Source organism: Homalodisca vitripennis, unplaced genomic scaffold, assembly GCF_021130785.1.
Source record: "Homalodisca vitripennis isolate AUS2020 unplaced genomic scaffold, UT_GWSS_2.1 ScUCBcl_4927;HRSCAF=11379, whole genome shotgun sequence".
Taxonomy (NCBI): Eukaryota; Metazoa; Arthropoda; class Insecta; order Hemiptera; family Cicadellidae; genus Homalodisca; species Homalodisca vitripennis.
In genome coordinates this window covers 19458-45824 of record NW_025781044.1, presented here as the reverse complement: position 1 = coordinate 45824, position 26367 = coordinate 19458, and the positions used below count along the sequence as shown (strand labels likewise).

The window sequence follows — 26367 nt, the reverse complement described above, 5'->3', positions numbered from 1 at the left end:
TATTAAAGTGGGGTTTCAGAATATATACATTTTAGTGGAAAAAATCTAAGAACATGTAGTATTTGCTTCAGTAATAATTTATTGCTTGTAAGAAGCTTAAATATTTTTAGATGACATTTCAAGCCATTTTTTACATTAAAAAGAAACAATATTGAGATTTAAACCAATATATTATCAAGGAAATATGTGTTCAACTACACCATTTGCAATGTAAAAAGTTTTAGTGATCGGCTTGTTTGTTTATTGCTGGGCATCAGACATCTTTGCATAGTTGCACCAGGACACAGCAATGTATAAAACATAGACATAGAAAATACAATATTCAGATAAAAATCATTCAAAAAATTCATTATTTTATTGTGTATCTGCAGTTTTTCATATACAAAATACAACTGAAACATATTTTAGCAATAGTTTGTTTGCATTGTGTTTGAATACAAATACATAAATACATTGTTTTTAATTAAAATTCTATTACAAAAGTACATCCAATATTTGTGATGTACAGGCCATAAGGACTCAGTGTATTGTGTATGCTATGCCAAAGATGGGAAGAGGTTTGCGTCAGGGAGTGCAGACAAAAACTGTCCATCATCTGGACATCCAAACTGGAAGGAGTTCTCAAGTACAAGTGAGTACAGTAATCAGAATGATTTGAGGGGTTGGGAAGAATGTTAAAGAATGATGTTAGAATACAAATTACAAAACTGTTCTGAGATAAATTTGTTAAATAAAATTAATAAGCTTATTTACATGAAATAAATAGACTCATCAAGAACAACATTTTGCAGCCACAGTGATGCAGTACAGTGTTTGGCGTACAACCCTGTAACACACCACCTCGTAAGTTGTGCAATCAGTGATTTTGCATTTTGGGGTGGCGGAACAGAAAGCTGTCCAAAAGCATAAGACGAGCCGGGTGAATGCCTGTGCCTGGACTAATGATGGGCAGTACTTGGCACTGGGACTTGCAGCAGGGGTTGTCAGTATCCGCAACAAGGCGGGGGAGGAGAGGATACGAGTAGATCGACCAGGTGGTTCTGATGCTCCTGTCTGGGCCCTCGCCTTCAGCCCCAGCAAGTGAGTCTAACATTTTTTATAATCAATAGTTTTATATACTTCAAAATTATATTATGATTTCGTTTGATGAGCTGATAATTTCATTTGAATTTGTCTCTTTAGGGAAGATAACTCAGAAAATATTGTGCGTAACAGATTGGGACAGAACATGTCATTCTACAACATAAATGGTAAAGTGGTAAGTTCATGATTGCTTCACTTATCACTTAAATGTCTTATTAAACAAATTTACATTTGGTTGTATATTGAGGTGTCCAAAGTTCTTCCAATTTTGTAATAAGCTTTAATGAACCTTAATTAAATATTACTACTCAAAACAAGTGGATAACTCTGGAACTGATGGTTATTGTTTCAACATTACAAAACCATTTCACAAGATTAAAATTAATAATCATTGTATTAGCAATGTTTAAAAAGTCATTCAAATAGTAGAATAATAATAGTCATAGAATAATAGAACATGAAACTCAACTACAAACAATATATATACATACCTAAGAAAAAAAGAACCTATAAATGAGCATATGAGCATTGAAAAATGCAGTTAGTCTTATTAATAAATAGTAACAAGAATAACAAGTAATTCCTCATTATCCATTATTTGTTGGTCAGGCTGGTAAAGAAAGAGCACTTGGGTTTGAGCCTCTGTGTGTGAATTACTTCAACCGTGGCGAGTACATCCTGGTGAGTGGTACTGGACCGGACCTGTCACCTCGTGACTAGAGATGGTATAAAAACTGGGCACAGTGGGTGACGAGCAGGCCTCTTGGGTGTGGTGCTGTGCTGCCAGACCCCACTCCAACTACGTGGTGAGTCACTGACAGTACCAAACTCTGAGTTGTTTTTGTTCTCATATTTCATGCTCCACAGCTTTTAGATAAACAATTTTCAAAATTGTGCATTCATCCCGATATTATAATGTTGTTTCTGGTTTGTATTCGATATACAGGGTGTTCCTGAACCCTATCAGTCTTGTGTGTACAGTTAGTGTGTATTATTTAGACAATTTAACTACAAATCCAACATCATCAAATTTATGAAAAGTCGGTTGCCCTTTGAGTGCCGCAGCGTCTACATAGTAGATGTTGTGAAATGTGCATAAATTGCCGGCATCTACCCAGTAGACGATTTTTATTTAATTAATATCACATATAATTCATTTTTGTTTTGACAAATAACTTATTTCACGGCAATCTACAAGTTTTCGAACTATCAATTGTGATTGATTTTTATTGTTCACCGCCCCCTTGTAGTTATTTGTCATCAGAAAAAAACAGATGACGCAATAGTTGGTCAGCTGCTACTTGTTGCCATTAACTACACAGTTTCGTTCATTGTGTGTTTACATTTATGCTAGTTTCGTGTGTGTTTATGCTGAAAACTGTTGTTATTACTATTCTGCAATTGTGTTCAGTAAAACTTACAATGCATTTACAAACTTCTTTTTCTGTGTTTAGTGACATATATTTTATTGTTGGATTGGTGATGAACTAAAACGCAAGTTCCAATCAAACTATTGATTTTAGGTGAAGTAAGGTTATATTTGTAGGCCTGTGTATATTTTTATATAATTAGTATTTTACAGTCGTCTTACTTCATTGAGTGAAATAGGGTAGTTATAATATTGTTTCTAAACTTTTGACAAACTTGAACAAAAATTGCTTTTTGTTGTATTTTGTATATATTGCAGTATCTGGTTAAATATTACTGTAACACACCATATTATGCATGATTTTTGTTCAGTTTTTCATGCTCTTTCATATGGTATAGCTAAAAAAAATTTAAAAAAATATTGTATAAATAAAATTTTAGTTCAAACTTGAAATTTATTTTTTTTCATTTTTTAGTTTTTTGTTATAACCTATATTCTTTTTGTGTAAATAAAAATAAAATTATAATATTATATGGAAAAATACCTTGTTTTATAACACACAACCAAAAAAATAAAATTATTCAAATCGGTTGAATAGTTTTTTTTTCCCCACACGCTTGCAAAACAGAAGGCAATGCTCCGGCAATTTATGCGTATGACTTGGGAAATATGCTGTGGCACTCAAAGGGTTAAATTATGGAGAGAATAATTTTTTAAAACACTTGAGTAGTAAATAATATAAAATGTCATTCTTGTGATAGTCACTCCACAGTAACCAGCTGTTTTAAATTTAGCTGCTCCAATCAGCTGATTAAAAACATTTCAAGTTATTAAAACAAATTAGTTTTCTTGTTGTCTCAAATGAGATTTGAATGCAATAAATGTTTCAGGCACTTGGTTGTCAAGATGGGACCATCGCTTACTACCAGCTTGTATTCAGTACAGTGCATGGTTTGTACAAGGAGAGATACGCTTATAGGTAAATCCTGTGTTTAAACTCTATAATAAATTTTGTTTAACATTATATCTATATCTCTATGTCATCATCAGGATTCCAGGGATACTTATGAACTAAAAATTGCATGCAAAAGTCACTGATAGGTTTATGATGAAAAAACTGACACTGCTAGTGAAGTTAATATGAATTTTTGTTATGCTTAAGCCTTGTGAATTGTATAAATTTTAAGGTAAATAGTATATGTGTTCATGTATTATAAAATTCATCATCCTGAAAAATGAACATCTCCGCCATACTGAAAATATCTTTTAAAATTTTAAAAAAAATACTACAAACCTCCAATTGCAGTGTGATAAAACAGTTTTACCCACAACACTTTTACCAACTACCAGTTTTGTGCTTTTGATATAAAAAGAATAATAATTAAATATCTTTGGTAATCAAAGAATTAAGAAAAGTTAAAGTATTATTTTTCACTAGTTTTTCTTCCATTGAATGTAAACTTAGGCTTTTCGTAGAAGGTTCTTTATCTTAAATTTACTAATAAAGTTAAAGATATAAATCGTGGATCCCTTTATCCATTTCCAGAGGTGTAACTAATGGGAGTTTGGAGACTTCTAAACATATTGCTACAAAATAATAAATCTAAATAATAATCAAATCATAATTTAATGAACATAGGTAAATGAAGTAAAGAAGTCAGAAATAGTCTACAAGGCACCTAATAATGATAACTGTGATGCTTTAAACTTTTAATATTTCCTCAGGAGAGGATCCTCAGATTTCTAGTAGTCTTTTTAAACTCTCTTCCTCTTCTCATTACTGAATCCTGGTTATGCCTATACTTTACCAAGACTAGGATAGATTTTCAAGTAGCAGTTTCCATCTATGAAATGTTATCAACAACAAACATATAATAAATATCCACAAAACTTTAATTAGTTTAAGTAGCAGTCAATGTTTTATAATTTTTACTAATATACTTGAATATAAATAATCCAACATCATTGAATCCAAGTAGTCATCATGATGAAAAATAAAAATTCTTTATCAAAGGGACATTATAAAAATCAGTCCCCCCACGATGAAAAGCTCACTGTATAATTTGTTGTATTTGCTTAATTCTGATGTAAGCAACATGATTTAGATATCGTTGGAAATATTCATATCCTGTATAGGCCTACGAGGTTTGTTTCTATCAGTAACAAAAGCATCTATTTATCAGCTGCAAAATTATTAATTTTTTGCCAATCTGCTCCATAAAAATATTTTTTCATAAAATTAAATATTATTCTAGAATATTTGTAGTTTATAACTGTTACAATTATGTTCAGTAACCAATAGAGTCATGTTTAAGATTTAGTAAATTGTGTTTCAGTGCTTGTAAAGAAAATTTTAGTTGAAAGCATTGTCTTCTTCTGAAGTCTATTTGAAATGTTAAATTTGTTTTCAAGACTTAATCGGTTAAAAAACACAATTTACCAAATAAACTACTTATTATTGTAAACTTGTGAACAGGTAAAATTACTGTGTAAGGATGAGATATTACATATATTTCCTTGGAATTTATAATTTAAATAGTAATAATTACATCATCAGTACCAAATACTTACTAATACTATGACATGCATTATTCTTCATTATTATTGCACCATTTAACATAATGTAACAAACCTTGTGCTTTCTTTAGAAACTGCATACAGTTTGCATGAAATTACTATTTTACACATTTGCTTTCCCAAAATGGCTTGCCACTTGGTAATTAATTAAGGGTACTTTATTTAATGTGCAAGAAAAATTTAAAACAGTATGTTCAGAAAACATTTATCAATAAAAAATTTAATTTATTTAGTGATTAAAATAATCAGTAAGCATTTTGTTTCTTAACCTGAAGACAGTCACGATAACCTTTTAAATCAGCAAAAGTACCTTTTCTGCCCTTTGCAAAATGGTACAGCCATCAATACTTCTTGCTCACTGTTAGCATGTATGCTGCTAATGCTAAAAGCAGTTACTGCCATTCTTTTGGCATCAAATAAATTAGTTACATCAGCGAAACTATCTTATCTGTAGAAATATGTTTCTGTACTAGTTCCATTTGCAGCAAAACCTAATAATTTTCTCTTACTTATTCCCATGTGAGGCAACAGATAATTGACCGAGTGAAACTGATAACTATCCATAAAGTCAGGAATAAAGATACTATTGATACTGTATCTTTCATATATCGCATATAATACCACCTAAAGTTCTACCTTTCATATGAAGATTATTGGTTTAATTACACACCTGTATTATTTTAATAAAATAAGATTATTATTTTTTTCTATCTTCCAGGGAGAATATGACAGATGTGATCATACACCACCTTCTAACAGATCAGAAGGTTCGCATCAAATGTAGGGATTTGGTTAAGAAGATAGCCATTTATAAACATCGGCTCGCAGTGAGTTGTTATTTTAAAATTTAATGTTGAAATTCCTCCTACACAGTTATATCAGATTGAAATACCTTAATTCTTTTAGTATGTATTTTCTCTCTGTAAGTTTAGTAATGCCTTTTCAATTAGTATTTCAAAAGTTAGAAAGAAAGTTCCATAAAATGTTTTAATTTCATTATTTGACAAATGAGCCAGTTAATAAGTATTACCATTTTAGTATTAAATGTAGAAATGTGGATTTGTAATAATCCAGAGAATAATTAATATGGACAACTGGCATTGCTTCAGGTCCAACTGCCTGAGCGTGTGGTGATCTATGAACTGTACTCTGGTGAGCCGACAGGCATGCATTATAGAGTGAAGGAGAAGATAAACAACAAGCTGCAGTGTAATCTGCTTGTCGTGTCTGCACTGATAATTTGGTCCTATGCCAGGTACAACAGTCAACTATTGAATTTATCATCTTAAGAAGATATATTATGTTAAAGTTTAGAATGTTTTTGACACAAAACATACCTTCAAAAATGATTAGTAAATAAGAATTCTGTCTTCAAAACTAGTTAAGGAGGAAAAGGTACTTTTGCTGGTTTAAAAGGTTATTGTGGCTGTATGCAAATTAAGGTCAGGTATTCAGAATTTCAGGTCAGGTTTTCACATAACTTCAAAATTGGGTTGAGTTTAAAAAATCATTATAAATTTGAATTGAGTTTTCCTCACGTTGTTTTAATCATTTTAAGAATTGAGTTAGTTAATATTTTTGGATGTTCTTTTTATGATGTGTTTACTAACTTTTTTGTATCACTAAACAATGACAAATGTCCGGAAAAATCCTGTTTCCTTCACAATCCTTCCATCATCAAAAACAAAACTTCAAACAAGGAATGTTCTTTTATTCTTGTTTCTACAGGTCTTGACGTTTGTCCGATATAAGTTTTTTCTATCCAAAGAGCACATTCTTAGTTTTTTGTGTTTGTTTTCTGTTTTAATTTGGTTAAATAACTTCATACATTGTTGTCATTAAAAACACAAGAATATTTAATTTATAAATTATGTTAAAAAATTTTTTTTGATGTACATTTTACATATGGCATAGCTACTGCAATGAGATGATCAGGGCTGTCTTTTTTTGTTAATTTGCGTGTAACTTTCATTTTTTAGTTTTAGCTCGTTCAGATACTGTCAGTTACATGTCTTTCACTCTTCTTAACTTATCCTTCTAGTCTCTCGACTTGCATAAAAAAGTGGCCTATTAGCGAGGAGTCTCAACTAAATCACATCAGTGAAGAGTAATTCTTGAGGGGTCAATAATAATTTACGATTGTAGAATTTTGTAACAAAGATGTAGAATAAATTAAAATCTAATTATAAATTTTTAAGTCGAATTTAAATTTTTTGGTTCACCATTTATTATTTTACCAAAACCTATCAAAATCTTAGAAATGAATTACTTGTTCTGATTGAGCTCATTTGGAAGAATACAATACCAACAATTGATTGACCTTATTAAATAAATGTTTGAAGGTGATTTTTTGAAATCAATAGTGAGGTTTAATAACTATAACATTTTGTTAAGTTTTTTAATTACCTTCTTTATTGAAAAACAAATATATTTTTTTAATGATAGTTTTAAAACAGCTTTTTTCATCAGGTTTTATTAATACATTGCACTGTCTTGCTTGTAGAACAGCCAATTAAATGCTGTAATAGTTTATCACAAATTTTCTTTGGCACCAAAATCTTATTGTTGATTGGTATGGTAATTTAATAATGCTCTGGATGTAATTTGTAGTCATTAATGAATAAAATAATATATATGATAGTGTGTTAATAGTAATATGATTTTGTATTTAAAGTTGGTTTTTAATAATAATACAAATACTTTGTCCAATCTAGGCCAACTTATAAAGTTTTTTGTACATATGAAAAAATAAAATCCATAAATTGTTGCTAACAGGAAAAGCGACTACAAAGTTTGATGTTTGATGGTACCAAAGTGCGAGAGTGGGTAATGGAGTCTCCTATTCGCTACATCAAAGTGATCGGGGGCCCTGCAGGCAGAGAGGGCCTATTGCTAGGTCTACTCAGTGGACAGGTACACTACATTACAATTAAACATTAGTTTTTACAAGAATTTAAAAATTGTGAGATGTTTAAAGCCTGTTTATAAATAAAAGTATGAATAGGTTTACATAAATTTGGGTTATGCAAACAGCATCTCAAAAAAAGTCTTTTTCTAAAGTTATACAAAAATTAATTTTTGGTAAAGTGAAGTTGAAAATGTGATAGAAATCCAGTATGAAACTCTAATAAATGAGTTCTCCAAAAAACCATAATTTAAATATTTTTAATCCACTATTTGTAAGAATATAATTGAAAACTATAGGGATCCAAATTTATGTCTCTAGTAAAACAAGAAGTCACTAATAATTTGGGAGCATTGAAAGGAAATGTCTATTCTGTAAAAGGAGAAAGTTTGTCTCAGGTTTGTTACTAGTATAGACATACAGGTGTGCTTTAAGAGGAAGATTCTCTGTAACTTAAATCCAAATAATAGCCTTGCTACATTCTTTATACACTTGTATAGTTTATTTATATCACTGTAATCTCTTGTATGTTCCACAGGTGTTGAAGATATTCTTGGACAATGCGTTCCCTGTTCCGCTGGTGCGAGCAGGGTCAGGTATCCGCTGTCTGGACTTGTCAGCCTCTCGTCGTCAGCTAGCGGTGGTGGACGAGGGAGGACTGTGTTCTGTCTACAACACCCTCACCCGCCAGCTGCTGTACTCAGAGCCAGGAGCCAACAGTGCAGCTTGGAATTCCAGTTGTGAGGACATGCTGTGCTTCTCCGGCAATAACAGCCTCAGCATCAAGGCTGCCGACTTCCCTCTGCATCAGCAAAAACTTATGGTAACAAACGGTATAGTTCAAATAAGTTTAGAGTCATATATTTCTTTATTTTTTATTACTATATAACTGAAAAAGTCTTATCATTCCTTTACATACATTCTTAGATAAGTATATAAAATATTAAAAGTTAGACAAATAATGTGTCATTAATAAACGTCATTTATAAAGTTAATTTTATATTGTTTGATTTACAAAAAACATACTTTATAAGTGCTTAGTTATTTTGACCCATTCAAGTATTTGAATTCATGGAAAAAATAGCTCAGTGAAGAACATTTAGTATACGTATGATCCTTATGTATTTGGTACTTTTTAAGATTTTTTCTTGTCATTTATTTTATAAATTTTTTGATTGTTATAGTATATATTTTTGTTTTGTTTTCCTGTTTACTTAAACAACTTTCTTATTGTATTATTTGAAACATTTTTTATTTTCTTATAAATTTTATTGTGATTCTTGTTAAATATTTTTTTTATATATTAATGCTAGATTTGTTTTGATTGTATTATTTATAATTGATGATATTCATTGCTCACAAGGCTTAAAGACAATAAATGTATTATATTCTATTCTATTATAAATGAAATTGTGTTTTATTTTATTCTTAAGCCTTACACATATTCATTTTTTGCAGGGATTTGTAGTGGGGTTCTGTGGTTCAAAAATATTCTGCCTGCACGTCTCCACCATGGCCACAGTTAGAGGTACCACTCTCTGCTCCAATGTACCAGTATTTAGAGAAGAAACAGTTTAGGTAATCAGCACAGAATTCAGTAATGTTTATTATATCGATTTACATTTTCAATACATGAACATTCTTAGCTACAGGCAATCTGTAGGATACTCCAGATTATCCTGACTCTGAGTCACTTCCTTTTTATAAATTGACGTCACAAGTTGTCTTTATCTAGATAAATGTCTAGTAAATCTAACTTGTAGCTATAAGGACTGAAATCTTTCAATCCAATGTTAAAAAATATTATGAATTTTATAAAATATTATTAAGCAGCAGAACAACTCTGACTCTTTCAAAATGTAAGACAGTCAATGTTATGAAAAGCTCAGCTTTGCATCAATACTGGAAAACATTTTGAACATTTGCTGTAATGATAATTTTTTTACTTTCTTATTTGTATTTTGTGGATCTTTGATGTGCTATTATGAAGGAAATAAGGATTTGTTTCAGCATCTTTGAGTTTTTTGGTCAAAACTCAAAAGGCAATACAACATATTGCTTACAAAGAGGCGTTTTACAAATTCTCAATTTTTTCTCGGAAACGAAACATTTGCGAACCCATGTGTATTGGACAAAAATGCCTGTATTTACATCCCCTATCAACCCTGAAAAAAATGCTCACTTTTATCAGAATTATTCTGTATACTTAAAAAACAGAGTTGAAGTACTTCAGTGTCATCTTGTACATAGGTTTAATTAGATAACACATCTTTATTAAGAAAATTACCATTTACCCCAAGCAATAAATCGCCTATTGGTGATTAAAGTAAATGGTTGCACATTGTTTGTAAGCAAGTGGTGTGAGGACCTGTAGGTTGACACCTGACTTGTTGTATTTTGACTGTGATCATGGCCTATCAACCTGTGGCGTGGGTGGCCAAAGAATGAAATTCACCTCGTAAGTAAATTCCCTAGACTGCAGAAACTTGCCAATCTCATCATTATAGGTACAGTGAGTAGCTGCCTTGGTACAGCATTGGACTGCTTTCTGAATTTCCTACCTGTTGATTTATGAGCAGGAAAAGTTTTTATCATTATCCCTATCAGAATCTCTGACAATATAAGGGACATGTCAGTAGGTAAGAGGTGATGGTGTCTTGATTATACCCTTCACTCAAGTATTTCTTTAGATTGATTAGGATGTTTTTTCTTTCCAAGGAGGATTGAAAAGCTTTTTTTATGGATTGAGAAGGTAACTAGATTTAGTTCAAACATTTGCCATGTTCAGTGGTACAAAAATGCGTAACACTACATTTTAAGATCTGCAATCTGATCTCTTCCACAAGTGGATAACTAACTTAACAGATAACTAAAATCTTGGTTTAAATAAAACATATCGTACCAAAGTGTTGTGATACACCTAGGAAGCTTTAGATAAGTTCTCCTTTGTCTATCAGACTACAGTTACTGCTACCATGGAATGTGTTTGTGAAAGTGTTTAGATCCATCACTACTGTTTGGAAATATTTTTACGAGATCTCAACATTGGGGAGTTTTTACTGGGTATCTATTTCAGGATATATCTATCTTTGAGCTCATAGCATACATCAGATGAAATTCTTAATGGTCATGGATTATAAATTGGCTTATATTTTATTATCTTCAAGGTCCCACAAATTACAAGTTGGTATGTGCAAGAGGAAGCAGGGCTTATTTTGAGACACTTTCAAACAAAAAAAAAGTGACCTTGTTTGCAAGTAAGTTGTTGATTAATATTAAGAGACTGTACAGCTGTATCTAGTTGAAATTGGAGAGGACAATTTTCTTTTATTAGGGAGTTGTTATCTTATGCGTGACATGGTAGTGAGTAGGTTACAGCACTTTATTAGACATTCAGAAAATCTTGTAAGTATGGTAAGCATAAAAAGACCTTAAAGGCTGACTTGCTTTGAGACATACAATTCACCTCTCTTAAATAGATCATAATAATTCATTAAAGTGCAAAACTATATCCGCATTCTTATTTCAAATAGGTACTAGTTTAATATGTTGATTGATTCTAGAGATGCATATGCAGTAGCCTGCCTGGGGGTTGCTGATGAGGACTGGAAGGCTCTGGCTCACTCGGCTCTGGAGAATCTTGATCTCAATGTTGCAACCAAAGCTTTTGCTCGTATCAAAGACCTAAAATACCTCGAATTGATCAATGACTTTCAGGTATTAATTTTTCCCAATGAATAAATACTTAATTCTTCTTAATGTTGAGTAAAAATGCAAATAAAACTTTTTTAATTCAATATTTCACAGGAGCGCCAAAATAAGGGTGAGAAAGATCGTGAAGTTTTTATCGGAGATCTTTCTAGCATACAAGGGCAGATTCAAGGATGCAGCTCGGGCATTTCAGCGTTGCCAACATGAACACAAGGCTCTTGCAATGTACACGGATCTGCGCATGTTCGATCTCGCTCAGGTCAGTATCAGAAGAATTAATTAATGTAAGCTTAAAATATTTTTTCATTATTAAATTTTGTTTCTCAAATTTTTTTTGTATCACAGGCCACCACACACGTTTATTCTCTTTGATGTCTTATTATGCTATAGGAGTTTCTTAAATTAATTAATTATTTTTGTAACTACCTACGTTGCTGGAGGAATCTGTTCAATAGATCTAGAAAGAGTTTTTCAGTCGTAGATTAATTATATCCTTATCTATAGTCAATGCAACCTGACCAGTTACATGTTTAGTCTAGATTATTTGTGTATAGCCTGTATGGAAGATTTTACAGATACACATTATGACATAAAATACTCTAGTATAAATCATCTGTTTTTATTCAGGACTTCTTGGGTTCAGGAGACAATATTGACCGAAAGGCTTTGCTGCGTAAGAAAGCTGACTGGGCTTGTAACATTAATGAGCCCCGGGCAGCTGCCGAAATGTACCTATCTGCTGGCGATACTCTCCGAGCCATTCAATATCATCGGAGCAAATGGCTGGGTTGACATGTCAGTAATTTTTTAACAAGTTTTGAATCACTGGACTGTTTTTTTTGTTATGCTTATTACATTATAACTGATTTATAAATAGGTTTTTTTGATAAAATAATTAGGAAACTCAAACTTCTATAATGTTATGCTCTAAAAGAATGGCAGATATCTCTGGTTACAGTTTCCAGTGGTAATATTTTTTCACATAGCAGTCAACTGTTTATTTGTAATTAATTGATCGTTTAATACAGGTTGGTGGAGGTAGGTCGTCGGCTGGACAAGGCAGAGGTGGAAGCAGTGCGGGCAGTGGCGGGACATCTGCGGACAGCGGGACAACTGGCCCTGGCCTCGGAAATGTATCACAAGCTGGGTGAGCAGTCCAGTGTCGTGCAGTTACATGTGGAGGCCCGCCAGTGGACAGAGGCTTTTGCTCTCATTGATAGACACCCAGAGTACAGACACCTGGTTTGTGTGCCATATGCACAGTGGCTGGCAGAAAACGATAGGTTCATCGATGCCCAGAAAGGTAAATGTTTTATCTTAAATTATGGCTCTTTTAGTTGTATTATTGTTGAGTTGAACCAATTTACCCAATATCAATATAGAAAGTTTATTCAAGTTTATTACAAATTAGCGATCAATTCCAATTGTTGCAATCAATCCTTTCAGTTTCCACTTGATACAAGAAACTTTTATAGAAATGTTTTTGACAAATAAATAAATATAAATATAAGAATAAAATAAAAAGACTTCTTACAATCCTTTAATATTTCAACATAATGTAATATATATGTATATATATATATATATTATATATATATATATATATATATACACACACACACACAATATATAGCTTTTTGAGAACAACATTATGTTGAAATATTAAAGGATTGTACGAAGTCTTTTTCTTTTATTATTATATTTATATTTGTTTATTATCAAAAACATTAATTTAACATGTTTTTCAAAATATTTTATAGACTAATAGAAGTACAAACCTCAGTAAAAGATATACCAAATAACTAGTTCGGCCATCTATTTTAAACCTATCCAAGACTATTTTTTTTTACATTAATGTGTATATATATATATATATAACATAAACATAAAACACAAACAAACCGTGGGGGTTCACAGCACCTAATCTAATAGCACCTAATCTCACAGCACCTAAAATTTAACCGTCTAATAGCACCGATTCTCATAGCACCTAATATTATAGTACCTAATCTCACAGCACCTAAGGAAATGCCCGAGAGTCGCACGGCACCTAAAGATCGTGCTGGAGTTTTATAGCACCTAATATCACACCACCTAAAAGGGAGTGGTGGGGATCGCCGGAGGGGTAGGCCGCCACCACTGTCCGTGGCCAGTGGGCGACCGTCCGTTGAGTCGCGTGGTTAGGGAGAGCTTTGAGTTGGTTATTGACACGTGCTGTGCGGGTTGCATTAACGCGCTCGCAGGAAGAATTGAAGGCGGTGGACGTTTCGTTTAGGAATTTATATTATGACATATTATGTTATTTTTACCGGATCCCGGCGACCTCTCTCACACACACTTAAAACGTCTACCACATTAAAATATACCCCTTTATTACATCTGAAAAAGTTTGACGGCTTAGGTAGTATTAATATATATATTATAGCGAAAGTGAGATATTTTAGATATGTTTATTGATTGTGATAATCAAAAATATGAAGAAAAACACAGTTTTCTTTTAAATTTAAGCTTTCTCCAATTTAACTCCTCCTAATTCAAAAATAATTACAGTTAAAAAATATAATATATCATTTGTTGTATGTCTCTTAAAGAACGACATACTGATAATTCAGAGTTCTAAGTTAATAATTAAAGGCATAACAAGTTTTTTGGGAAACTCATTAGACTTGTATTTATTTATAAATCACGCAATCCCTTATTACTAATAGTCTTTACTTATGAGTGAGGGTGCAGAACAAGCGAGGTACACAGTAACTGTGCCGGAACCTTACTACATTATGGCTTAATGAAACACACATACCAACTTGCCCCGTGTGCCAAAATCACAAGATAAAATATCGACAGTTTTATTTTCACACAAACCACAACAGGAAAATGTTTAAATTAGGCTTGTATGATTCTGGTAAATATATTAATTTAAGGAAAGGCAATTAAATTATCCATTTACCTAAAACAAACATTTAATTAAAACTTATATTTGTAAATTCACTAACAGATAATTTGAGGGAAATGAATATTCCTCAAAGCGAAGCGGCCGCCGAATACCTTCCATAATCCTATCACCATCGTCTTTGTTATCGGTGTTATATTTTCACTGTTTACCTCATGTTCACTGACACAGTCTTCCGACGAATTTCTGTCCCTCAGTCAAAATATTAGTAGTCTCTCTCTACAGCCTCCCCCAGCAATCATTCATTGGTTCAAGCGTTATCAATAACTATTTTTGTATTCTCTACAACTTTCATCCAACAATCAGGCGTAGTCTTTTCCAAAGCTTCTTTACAAATTTTTTGATAGAATTAATAGTGAACGACTTATTATTTTTTGCGATATGTAAATTAATTTAAGCCCATATTAGTTCAATCGCGTGGAGCTTGACTGTCACTAGAAGTTAAACTTTTTCATGTCTGAACTAAAGTGACTCCTTTCTAGTAAACCATCCTGTAATTTCTGCCTTATATCTTTTGCTCATAGGTGCTTTAAATATTTATTTTGAATTATACAGTGTATTATACATAGCAATAACTACATCTTTCATTAATATAATCCACCCATAGGGGTAGAAATGGACTTGGAATTCTTAGAAGACCTTCCCTATGTCCTATGTACATAAAATGTGGCACACACATGCCTCATAACTTTAACAGAAAATCAATAGCGTCTTTATGAAGATTAACTACCATAGCGACTGAAATATAAAATTGCAAACCCTAGAAAAAGTATATTATTATTTTTCATCTTCCCGCTACTCGAAAAAAGTTTAAATTTCACACACACACACACACACACACACACACACACACACACACACACACACACACACACACACACACACACACACACACGCACACACACACAGAGTTCTCGTCATATAAATTGATTATAAGTATGTTTAAAGAAGATAAACCTAGAATACTCGTTTTCATGGAAGTAGTACCCGCTATAAAAAACTACGTTTTGCTTTGTAAACTTCCCTTCCTTACTTCCTTGTAAACTTCCTTTGTAAACTCGGGGAGCCCATTGTCTTGATAATGTTTTTTAGTCTGCCTAGATCAGGTTATTTCATGCAACATCTTTATTTTTCTTTCTCGGATCGTAATGGGCTTATTTTAAATATTCAAAAGAATACTTTGTCTGAAACATCTAAAACCTTGCTAAATCCAAAAGTACAAGTGACACATTAAAACCTTGCTAAATCCAAAAGTACAAGTGACACATTTAATTTTAATTTTTCCAGAATCCTCTATTGATGATCTGACAAACCATTCGTTTTCACATGATTGGAATGTCGTACTTAGTAATGGAAGAGTATTCTCTACCCAAAAACTCGTTCATGCATATTTCTCCATTTCAGTTCATAAATAAACATTTTACTCTACAGTGAAAAAACAACGTTCCACAGTTAGTGAGATTAAAGGTCGAAATCAAAAATTATTGGTATAGTGGGGAACTGGACCAAATGAAAGAAATTTTTGTTTTTGGATAAATCGACAAAACTTTCTACTAGTGTTAACTTTCTACTAGACAGGCTTCGTGTTAACTATTTAAATCTCTAGAAATGTTATAAAAAAATCCGTAGAAGATGCGAACTCACAATGTCGCAAAAATATAAAAGAGCAGTAACCAATATAAGGCCTGGGGAGAGGTTTTTTTAACGCCAATATAAGGCGTTTTCGGTGCAGATAAACGAAAATACAAACATTTAGCATCTCAATCGACATTATCAATAAATATCACTCCAGGTAACTTAAACCATTTGTTTTATCAACTCGGTTAACACCAAATAAAGGGTAGTATCAAAAAGCCTCATGTTAATAGAATGAACTTAATAAGAAATTACCATATTTTGAAAGAAAAACATTTATCTTTGTAGAAGTCTCAATTGATGAGGTCATTAAAGCTGTCAAAAGAGTTAAAAACTCAGAAAGCAAAGACATTTATAACAAATCTAACAATATATTGTAACGAATTTACCATACGTTTTTTGAACCCATTAACTATATGTATATCTGCCCGATTCTTAAGAAAGGGTCTAGGAGTTTCCCTGAGAGCTATTGCCCAGTATAAATTTTACCTGTCCTGTAATAATAGAAACTGTTTTACATGATGAACCTTTTGCGTATCTGGAAAAATAACATCAATCTAAATTTATTACAATAGAAGAGGTAAATACACCATTGATGCAGTTTATTCACTAATTAAGGAGGTCCTAAACACTTTTGAGATTAAAGCCTTTGCTCAGGTAACATATTTTGGCTTGAGCAGGGCCTTAAAACTTAACTATTACGGTATTAATGGGAATCCGGTTTTAAAGAGTTCTTCAAAGACTATTTATCTAACCGCAGGCGAAAAGTTTGTTTCTATCAATGGAAATTTGGTGATCGGGATTCTTGTACGTAAGGGTCAGTCCTGGGCCCTATTATGTTTTTATTATATATAAATTAATTTCCTACCGTTGTTAGGTTAAAATCTCTTTTATATGCTAACGACACAACTCTTTAGAATAACCATACAAACTTTGACAAACTACAAGTTCTTGTCATTGAATCAGTTGAGAAAGCCTCAGTGTGGTTTAGATCAAATGGATCTTTACTAAATGAAGTCAAAACTCAAAACATTTTGTTTACTTTACGACAAACCCCTACAATTGACACACCAAATTATTTCTTTTCTTGTGCTAAATTTCTAGGAATATTTTGGTAGAGTAATTTTTTTACTTAGACGTATTATAAATTGTTTTACTGAAAAATATTTTAAATCTGCATACTATGCCTATTTTTAATCAATAAAAAGGTATGGCCTAATATTATTGGGTAATAGCGCTAAAATTAATGAAATCATTATCCTGAAAAACAAAGCTATCAGAATAATAACAAAATCACAACCACTAGAACACTGTGAACCACTTTTTTTAAGCTTTGGTGGAAACTTTTATAAATTTATATATTTTTGACTCAGTATTGTATATTACAAAAAACATGTCATCATTAATTTTGACTAGCAACTTGCATAATTATAATAGCAGAAATAAATATAATATTGTTATTGAGCATTGCAGAATAAACAAAAAACAAAATAGGCATGTTATAATTACTCAGAAGACAAATTGCAATATTTGTTGTATTTTTCACGAGGCACTCCTGCTGCGTGCCTCGTAACTGTGCAGTGTGCCTGATTCAAAGGTCTACACATGTGGTCTTTCCTTGTGCCTTGTGCCAGTGCACTGAGTGCTGAGACACACTGCATGGTTGCCAGGTTAATCTCCAATGCCCGTTATGTAGGCAAGTGAGCCAGGCAATAATTAGAGTTTATTTCTGATAATTATAATTTTTTATATACAATAAAAAACCAAGATTGAAAGCCTATTTTTTTCTATATTATAAAAATTTTATTTCTTTCCTATGTAATACATCCTCTATAAATAGATTACAATGGAATGGATATGTTATTAATAGTATCATATGGAACATTTTAAGAGGTATTCAGATTGCGTCCTAAAACAATTAATAACTTTGATCCTCAAAAATCAGGAAGATTAATTTTAACAACAATCAGTCTACAAGTAGACTGCGGCAAACTTCTTACGACGCAGTGGGAGGACTGAGAGTAGTCGATCTCACTCAGTATATACAAGCAACAAAAGTGTTAATATACGTTTTGATGTTGTCGTCTTGCACTGTATGTCATGTTATATGGGTCTTCTGAAGCCTTACTGTATACTTGTTCTCAGTTTTTTCAAGTAATGTTCTAATAGTCCTCATCCTCTTTTTAAGATTCACGACTTGTTTAACATGGTCTCATACATTCATTTTTAATCTATGAATGTTCAGCTTTGACAATGTAATTTAAACATTAATTTAAATTTGTTATGCAATCATTACTAAGAGAGATATTCGCGCCAATACACCAAAATTCAGAGATAGCAGGCTGATTAATAATTTTTATAAAGACTCATAACAAGTTGTTATTTTCTTTGAACAGCCAAAACAAGACACGCTCTTATAAGTGCGTTACTGGCGCAATCTGTAATAAGATATATATCCCACTAATATTATAAATGCGAAAGTTTGAATGTTTGGATATTTGGATGTTTGGATGTTTGTATGTTTAGATGTTAAGATGTTTGTCCTCGAATCACGCTGAAACTGCTATACGGATTGTGCTGAAATTTGGAACCGGTATAGCTTTTGGTCTGAATTAACACTTAGAGTAGCTGTTAACACTTTCAGCTGAAGTTTATCAAAGAGGCAGAAACATGTGTTTACATTTAGATTTGAATAAATATTGAATTATTGTAAAGTGCTTAATCAGTAGTGTAATGTAGATTGCAAATACGAAGTTATTTAATTTTAAATTTAGATTGCGCCAATGATCAATAATCCATCTAATACAATAGAAATGCTATTTATACGCTGTTATAACAACTACCTTATTGTATAAAGCTGTGAATGTTTGCACATAACGTAATCTAATCTGGTTAGTTCCTTTAACATTGTGTATGGCCTTTTTACTGTAGTTATTGAAAAGCAAATGGAGATAATATTGCCCTATTACTTGAAGCATATACATACATATATATACATAATACATATTTAGCGATCGGTAAAAATATCAAAATCACTTAATCATCAAAATTTAACCTAAGTTAGATTCCGAAACCAACATATGAGACCATTGTTTTGGTTAGCGCAACAGCATAAATCAATTGTGGAACTATAAATAGATTAGACCGGGGGTGAATTTAAACGACCAGAACAGACTCATATTGACCGCAGCAATTTTTGAGTTGTACGATACACTTTCGTCATTGGCATAAAAAGGCTAACTCTTATTGTTACTGAAGCCATCGAAGAACGTCAATAAATTAACATGGAATGTGGGAGGGAAATACTAATCTTATAAAAACTGTTTCACTTTACGACTTCAGGATCCCAAATCTCTGTTCTTTAAACTTAAATCTAAATTGGATCAGGAGATTGGAATAGCTTTGAGTGACTATCGATTATCTCTAGACTGTTTATTATGTTATAGAAAAAGAATACATAGATATATTGTCCAGTTTTTCAACAGAAAATTGCGTGCGAAGCCGCGGGTAACTGCTAGTATATATATATATATATACATTAAATTGTATAATGGCAATAGCCTTATTTAATTTCAATAAACATTGAATCGCAAAAAGTACTTGCTCCGTCGGGAGTCGAACCCGGATCTCTCACTTGCCGGGTGAATGTGCTACCATTACACCACAGAGCGCTTACTTTTTCCGATTCAATTATTTTGTATTTGGCCGTATCTGTCACATATGGGTTTAAATAAGCAAACTAACATATGATCGGAAGACCAAATACCTGTCAAACGACTTTTATTTACATTAAATTGTATAATGGCAATAGCGGGTGAAATTAAATGTTTATTGAAATTAAATAAGGCTATTGCCATTATACAATTTAATGTAAATAAAAGTCGTTTGACAGGTATTTGGTCTTCCGATCATATGTTAGTTTGCTTATTTAAACCCATATGTGACAGATACGGCCAAATACAAAATAATTGAATCGGAAAAAGTAAGCGCTCTGTGGTGTAATGGTAGCACATTCACCCGGCAAGTGAGAGATCCGGGTTCGACTTCCGGCGGAGCAAGTACTTTTTGCGATTCAATGTTTATTGAAATTAAATAAGGCTATTGCCATTATACAATTTAATGTAAATAAAAGTCGTTTGACAGGTATTTGGTCTTCCGATCATATGTTAGTTTGCTTATTTAAACCCATATGTGACAGATACGGCCAAATACAAAATAATTGAATCGGAAAAAGTAAGCGCTCTGTGGTGTAATGGTAGCACATTCACCCGGCAAGTGAGAGATCCGGGTTCGACTCCCGGCGGAGCAAGTACTTTTTGCGATTCAATGTTTATTGAAATTATATATATATATATATATATATATATATATATAAAACTGCTAGTATATATATATATATATATATAAGTATATATATTTAAGTATATATATAAAAAAATTTTGCTGTCTACGTATCTACTGATCAAGCACCGTTCTGAAATTTAATTTGTATTAAAATGTTTCTGCCTGTTTTACGAACATGAACTGAGTGTCAACAACTTTTAAATACTCAGTTAAAATTCGATTATGAAACAATATTAGAATAGTTTTCAAATTGTAAAATATTCCAGGCAACTATTTTGATCCACCTCTTCTTATTAAATTTCTTAACATTTCAACGGATTACTAAAAATTTGTCGAAATAAGAATGTGTTGTGATTCATTTTTATGTGTAATATGTAGGTCTTATTTGTAATCGTACTATGGATATTATTTCATATAAGCCCATAAGCCAGATTGAAAGAATTTAGACATCTTCACCTTTTTAAAATGTATACTCATGCCATTGATAGACAACAATATGCACTTTTTAATAGAATATTAAAATAATATTCTTAAATCAATTTTTCAAGTTCAAGTTAAAGTTCAATCTTCTTTATTATCTAAAAATACATAATATAAATAAAATTTACCTCCCAGTGCACCTCAAGCCGCGCGTGCGGGAGTTCAGTTGAATCATAATTACAATTATCTTAGTGTTCATTGTCCAATTCATATTTCCATAACATTGTCTTCACTTAAACTAAATTCATAAACTAGCCAAAAGCAGTGTAAATCTAATAAATGGTATACCACGAGATTATTATAATATTACTTAGAATAAAGCAGCATTAACAATATGTACAAAAAAATGTAATTATAAGCATTACAAATTTATAAGCAATAATAAATAGAAAAAAAATTGTATGGGCTCCTTAAATTCACCCATTTGTTTCTTAAAAGTAATATCATATTTTTCAAATTGAGCCTTAACGGTATCCTCCATTTTGACAAAACTTCTTCTTGCAATTTGGCCAAAATGTCCTTAGTAATTGTTTATTTTTGCTATTTACTCTTACCTGAGCAGCAGTTCTTACACTTCCATGATTCACGACGTACTTGTCCCATGCGATTCCATGTGCTTTCTAAAATATCAGCACAAACGAAGTGTAGATTTGTTTTTAACATTGAGAACAAACAGCATGTTCACTCACATGAGGCAGAGGATCGTCGCAATCGGCACAATCACTCATCTTGATAACACGGAGAACAGCATTAAGTTAAATATTAAAAACTAATATAATCCATTTTTGTACAGTTTGATTTTTTTACTATAACAGCTCAGGTTAGTTTCGTTATTTTATGGAATGAATTATAGAAATTGCAGTTTGACTTATAATTTTATATAGTAATTATAAAATAAATATATATTTTTTAATGCAATGTAAAGAACCGCCTATTTATTAACGCTTTATGAAGAATCGAAAGGCTTTATTGAAATGGTTTGTTGTGCGTCCGTCTGTGCGATAACTCTTATTATAAAGGCCCTAGTAACTTCAAACTTGGTACATATGCTCTTATTGGTCTAAATAAGAACTCTATTGATTTTAAGATAAAGAAGAATCGTCTGTGCGCTACCACTTATGTTACAGTCTGTCGAGTCTTTCAATGCTTCTAACATCGTTCGGGTTATTTTAAGTAATCTCGTATTTGGTTCACAAAAACATCATATATGTATAGTACTTGTATTCATTATAACACTTATCTAGCAGTTTGGCATGAAATAGCAAGATTTTTCGGCTGAAAGTATAAAACTCGTGAGTCAAATTTCACTGTTATAGAACATTGGGAGGTTAAAAAGCTAAACTATAGTTCTTCTAATGGTTGAAATTCCCTATGGATGTTACATTTTAATCCAAATAAATTTGCTTTTAATGTAAGTCATGATACTTACGTGTATAAAATATTTACTTTGTCTGACGTAGGGAAATTGCAGAAGAAGTGATGAATGATTTAAGGCTTTGCCTATTTTTATATAGATTTGAATGCAAATTATTACCGGTTTTCAGTGCACGGAATATACGATTTGAACACATTTAATTCCAATGACGATAAAAACTTATATAAAAATGTAAAACACAATGAAATTAGATGAACAAATAATTTACATTATTGGTTATGTGCAAGATTTGCGGTTTGGCCTAAACATTCATTCAAATTCAAGGTAAATAATTTTTGGTGCCATTATTAGTTGTAATCAACAACCGCCGCACGCCATGCGCACGGACCCTTCTCTTGTGCGAGGAGACAAATGTCTATCTCGTGTCGCCTCGCCTTGTGCTGTCGACTGCTTGCCCTGCTGTAGAGGACAGTAATGGCGGGTCGTCGGGAGCGGGGTGAGGGGCAAGGTTGGATTCTCCTCCATCCCCTCTGTCCCCACCAAGGCCCCTTTGGAACAAAGCGAGAGGTGCTGTGACACTGAAACTTGAAACAGTCTCACGGCACCTAAACGAACCGTGGATCGTTGCACAGTACCTAATCTTATAGCGCCTAATATCACAGCACCTAAATGACGACTTTTTTTCTGTAGGTGGTATGAGATTAGGTGCTAAAAGATTAGGTGCTATGAAGCCGCACCAAACAAACATATGATGTGCAGAAAAATTTAAACCTTGAGGATTTTTATTTTTTGCCTACTGGATATAAAAACGAACCAAAGTTCTTGGTGTTAATTATGTCTGTGCATGTACATGTACATGTAAATGTTTGACTATTTAAATGTTGTGTTTGCTTTTAAAGTATGATTAAGCCAGATAATTAATTGAATCCTTATATATATTTAATCTTCATTAGTTTTACTGAGTTAGTAGTTTTACAAAATGCTTGTAACAGGCTAAAAGTTACAATAAGGAGATATGAAAGCCAATTTACATGTTGGTTATCAGCCAATAATAAAAATTAAGTTACTTCCTTGTTAAAAATTATAAAATTGTTTAATATTAATAATTTATAAACAATTTAATTTGCATTTTCATTTATTAGATAATATAGCTGTGTTATGTTGATTGTCTATGTAGCTTTCCACAAAGCAGGACAGCCAGAAGAAGCATTCAAAGTTCTGCACCACCTGACTCTGAATGCTGTTCATGAGACGAGGTTCAACGATGCAGGTTACTACTACTGGCTGCTCAGTAGGCAATGTCTTGACATAGCCAACGAGAAGTGGGTGACATACTGCCTAACTTTGGATTTTCTTACCTCCTTATCAAAGAACTTACATTTATTTGTTTAAGCTTTGTTCTCTTGTAATCACTATGTACAAACATATTTAAATGGCTCTAGAAATTTAAATGAAGACTTCTAAAACAACCAGGAGTATTGTTTCATAATGACAGTGTTAAACTTTAAACCATTTTGCCCTTTATGTTTTAAAACTTCTTATGAACAAAATATATAATCCCACTAATATTATAAATGCGAAAGTTTGAATGTTTGGATATTTGGAGGTTTGTCCTTGAATCACGCTGAAACTGCTATACGAATTGTGCTGAAATTTGGAACAGGTATAGCTTTTGGTCTGAATTAACATTTAGAGTGCTTTTTACCACCCTTAACACATTCATTTCACCAAATAAAGTCGAATTCAAATTGAAAAATTAGTTAGTTTACATTCGAATGTTATGATAAGAATGAAACGTATTTTGACAGCTGTTGACAGCTATAGTTCGACAAACTTTCTGAAACATCTGTTTTACATTTGAATTTTATCAATAATAAGTAAACAGCTGTGCTTGATCGGTAGTGTAATGCAGATAGTAAATAAAACATTAATACATAAATTTTTCTCCAGATTGCGCCAGTGACGAATTAAAATCATCTAATGCATTAAATATATATATATATATTGGCACAACCGTAACCTAGGTTTATAATGCTTAGATTTATGCCCTAGCACATTAATATTACACTAATGCCTACCTAGAGCTGCATAAAATTGCTGTAATTTTTATCATTAAAATCCTTCCTGATGACAAAATTTAGGAGAACACTAAAGTGAGAAAATTAATTGTAAAGAAATCAAGTCTTACATAAACATGAAACACTAATGATAGTAACAAACAATGTATGTAATCAAGTTAGATAATAAAAGTCACCCAAATGCAATTTAATTTTTTAATTGTTGTTCCAGACAAGACCAACAAAGTGAGATGATATCAAAGTTCCATGAGTATGAAAAATATGCCTCGATCTACTATGCCTATCATGTTATTCAGAGATATCTGGTGAGATATTAGAAATTAATCAATAATCAAATTTTTGGCGGAACGAACTAAGTTTGGAGTTTTAATTTACTGTAATTGTTATTTTAAATGAGTCTCTGTCCTATGATTGCAACCAAACACACAAACTAGTTCAGTGAGTTTTGGCATGAATGTTCCTTGTGAACGAGTTGACCAGTGTTCAATATATACCTGTATTGGTCAGTTTCTCTACTTGTCTGACTGACTACAATTTTGAGGATACACATGATGTATTTTTTATGACTAATTGCAATGGTTTTAGCATGAATGTTTCTTCTGAACAGTCTGAAAACCCAATTATGTAAGTGCGTGTCATCCAAGCAAGTGGACTAATTTTTTAACTTTTTCTAATAGGTTGATCAATTCAATTTCTGACTGTGTAATTTTAATTGTCTCATTTAGTTGATGTGTGAATTTTTCCCTTTATCACTTTCAAATGGAATTTTTTTTTACCATGATTCATTGTGTGAATTTTATTTATGAAATACTGACTAATAAAAAATGTTAAGCTAGGTAAAATTCCATTAGTGAACTGCAAAACTTAAACCTTCCTTCTATAATACTTTAACTACTAGAATAATAATGCAATCAAGAAAATACGGTTTTTACAATTGTTCAAACAATATGAGAAACAATACCTAGTTTCCGAACAGTCTTTGACACGAATGCCTCTGGCTATCCCGGATGGCGACAAATAAAAAAACATCCCTCTAGCAGTGCCATTTCATTATGCAACAGAATAAAATTGTATAGAATCTCATTACAAATGCTTGAGAGAACTGTTAAATATTTTTTACAGTAAATGTGTATGTCTGTCTAAAATAAAATATATTTCTATTTTTGTATGTAGCAATTATAAAATATTAGAGTATAAGTACTCTAATATTTTTTAATGTTATATATTATTTTTTTACTATAAGTTTTGTTTGCCTTTCAACAGTTTTTTAGATCCAACTCTGAACAACTATGTATATTTAGGAGGAACCATTTACTTCATACCAACCAGAGGCCTTGTTCAACATCGCTCGCTTTCTGCTTCATGAGACCAAAGCTGTCAACCCTACCGGAGTCTCACAGTTGTATCCTTTGTTAAACGTGACCAGGATCATTAGAGATCTGACACTTTTCACTGCTGAAATATCTATATGTGTCCATGTTGAAGGTTTTAAGCAACTATATGGTATGGTGTATATTACAATCTCCTAGTAGCACACATACTTAGTGAAGAAAAAGAATCTCAATTTGTATTTTAGGGATGAAATTTTTTTTTGTAAATGTGTTATGGTTTATACTTGTAAAAAGTGTTATTTGTGAATTGTTTTGTTTTAGTTATTATACAACTATTTAATTGTTTAGCATTGGTAGTCAGAGTCGCTCATAATGTAAATTTGAAACTGATCAATTCCCTATTATTTATCACTTAATCTGTGGTTTTGGATTGTTAGCCATTGTGATGTTGTACCTTAACAAAAAAGTTAAAAGTAGCTCTGATGAGACAAATGTTCCTTCTTCTGAGAATCCCTTTACCTGTACAATA

At 32.0% G+C, this 26367-nt stretch overlaps 1 pseudogene; it reads left to right on the top strand.

Annotated features, from left to right (window-relative positions):
• The first annotated feature begins 508 nt into the window (after window positions 1–508).
• LOC124373153 overlaps window positions 509–26367 on the top strand; it is a 37258-nt pseudogene continuing 11399 nt past the window's right edge.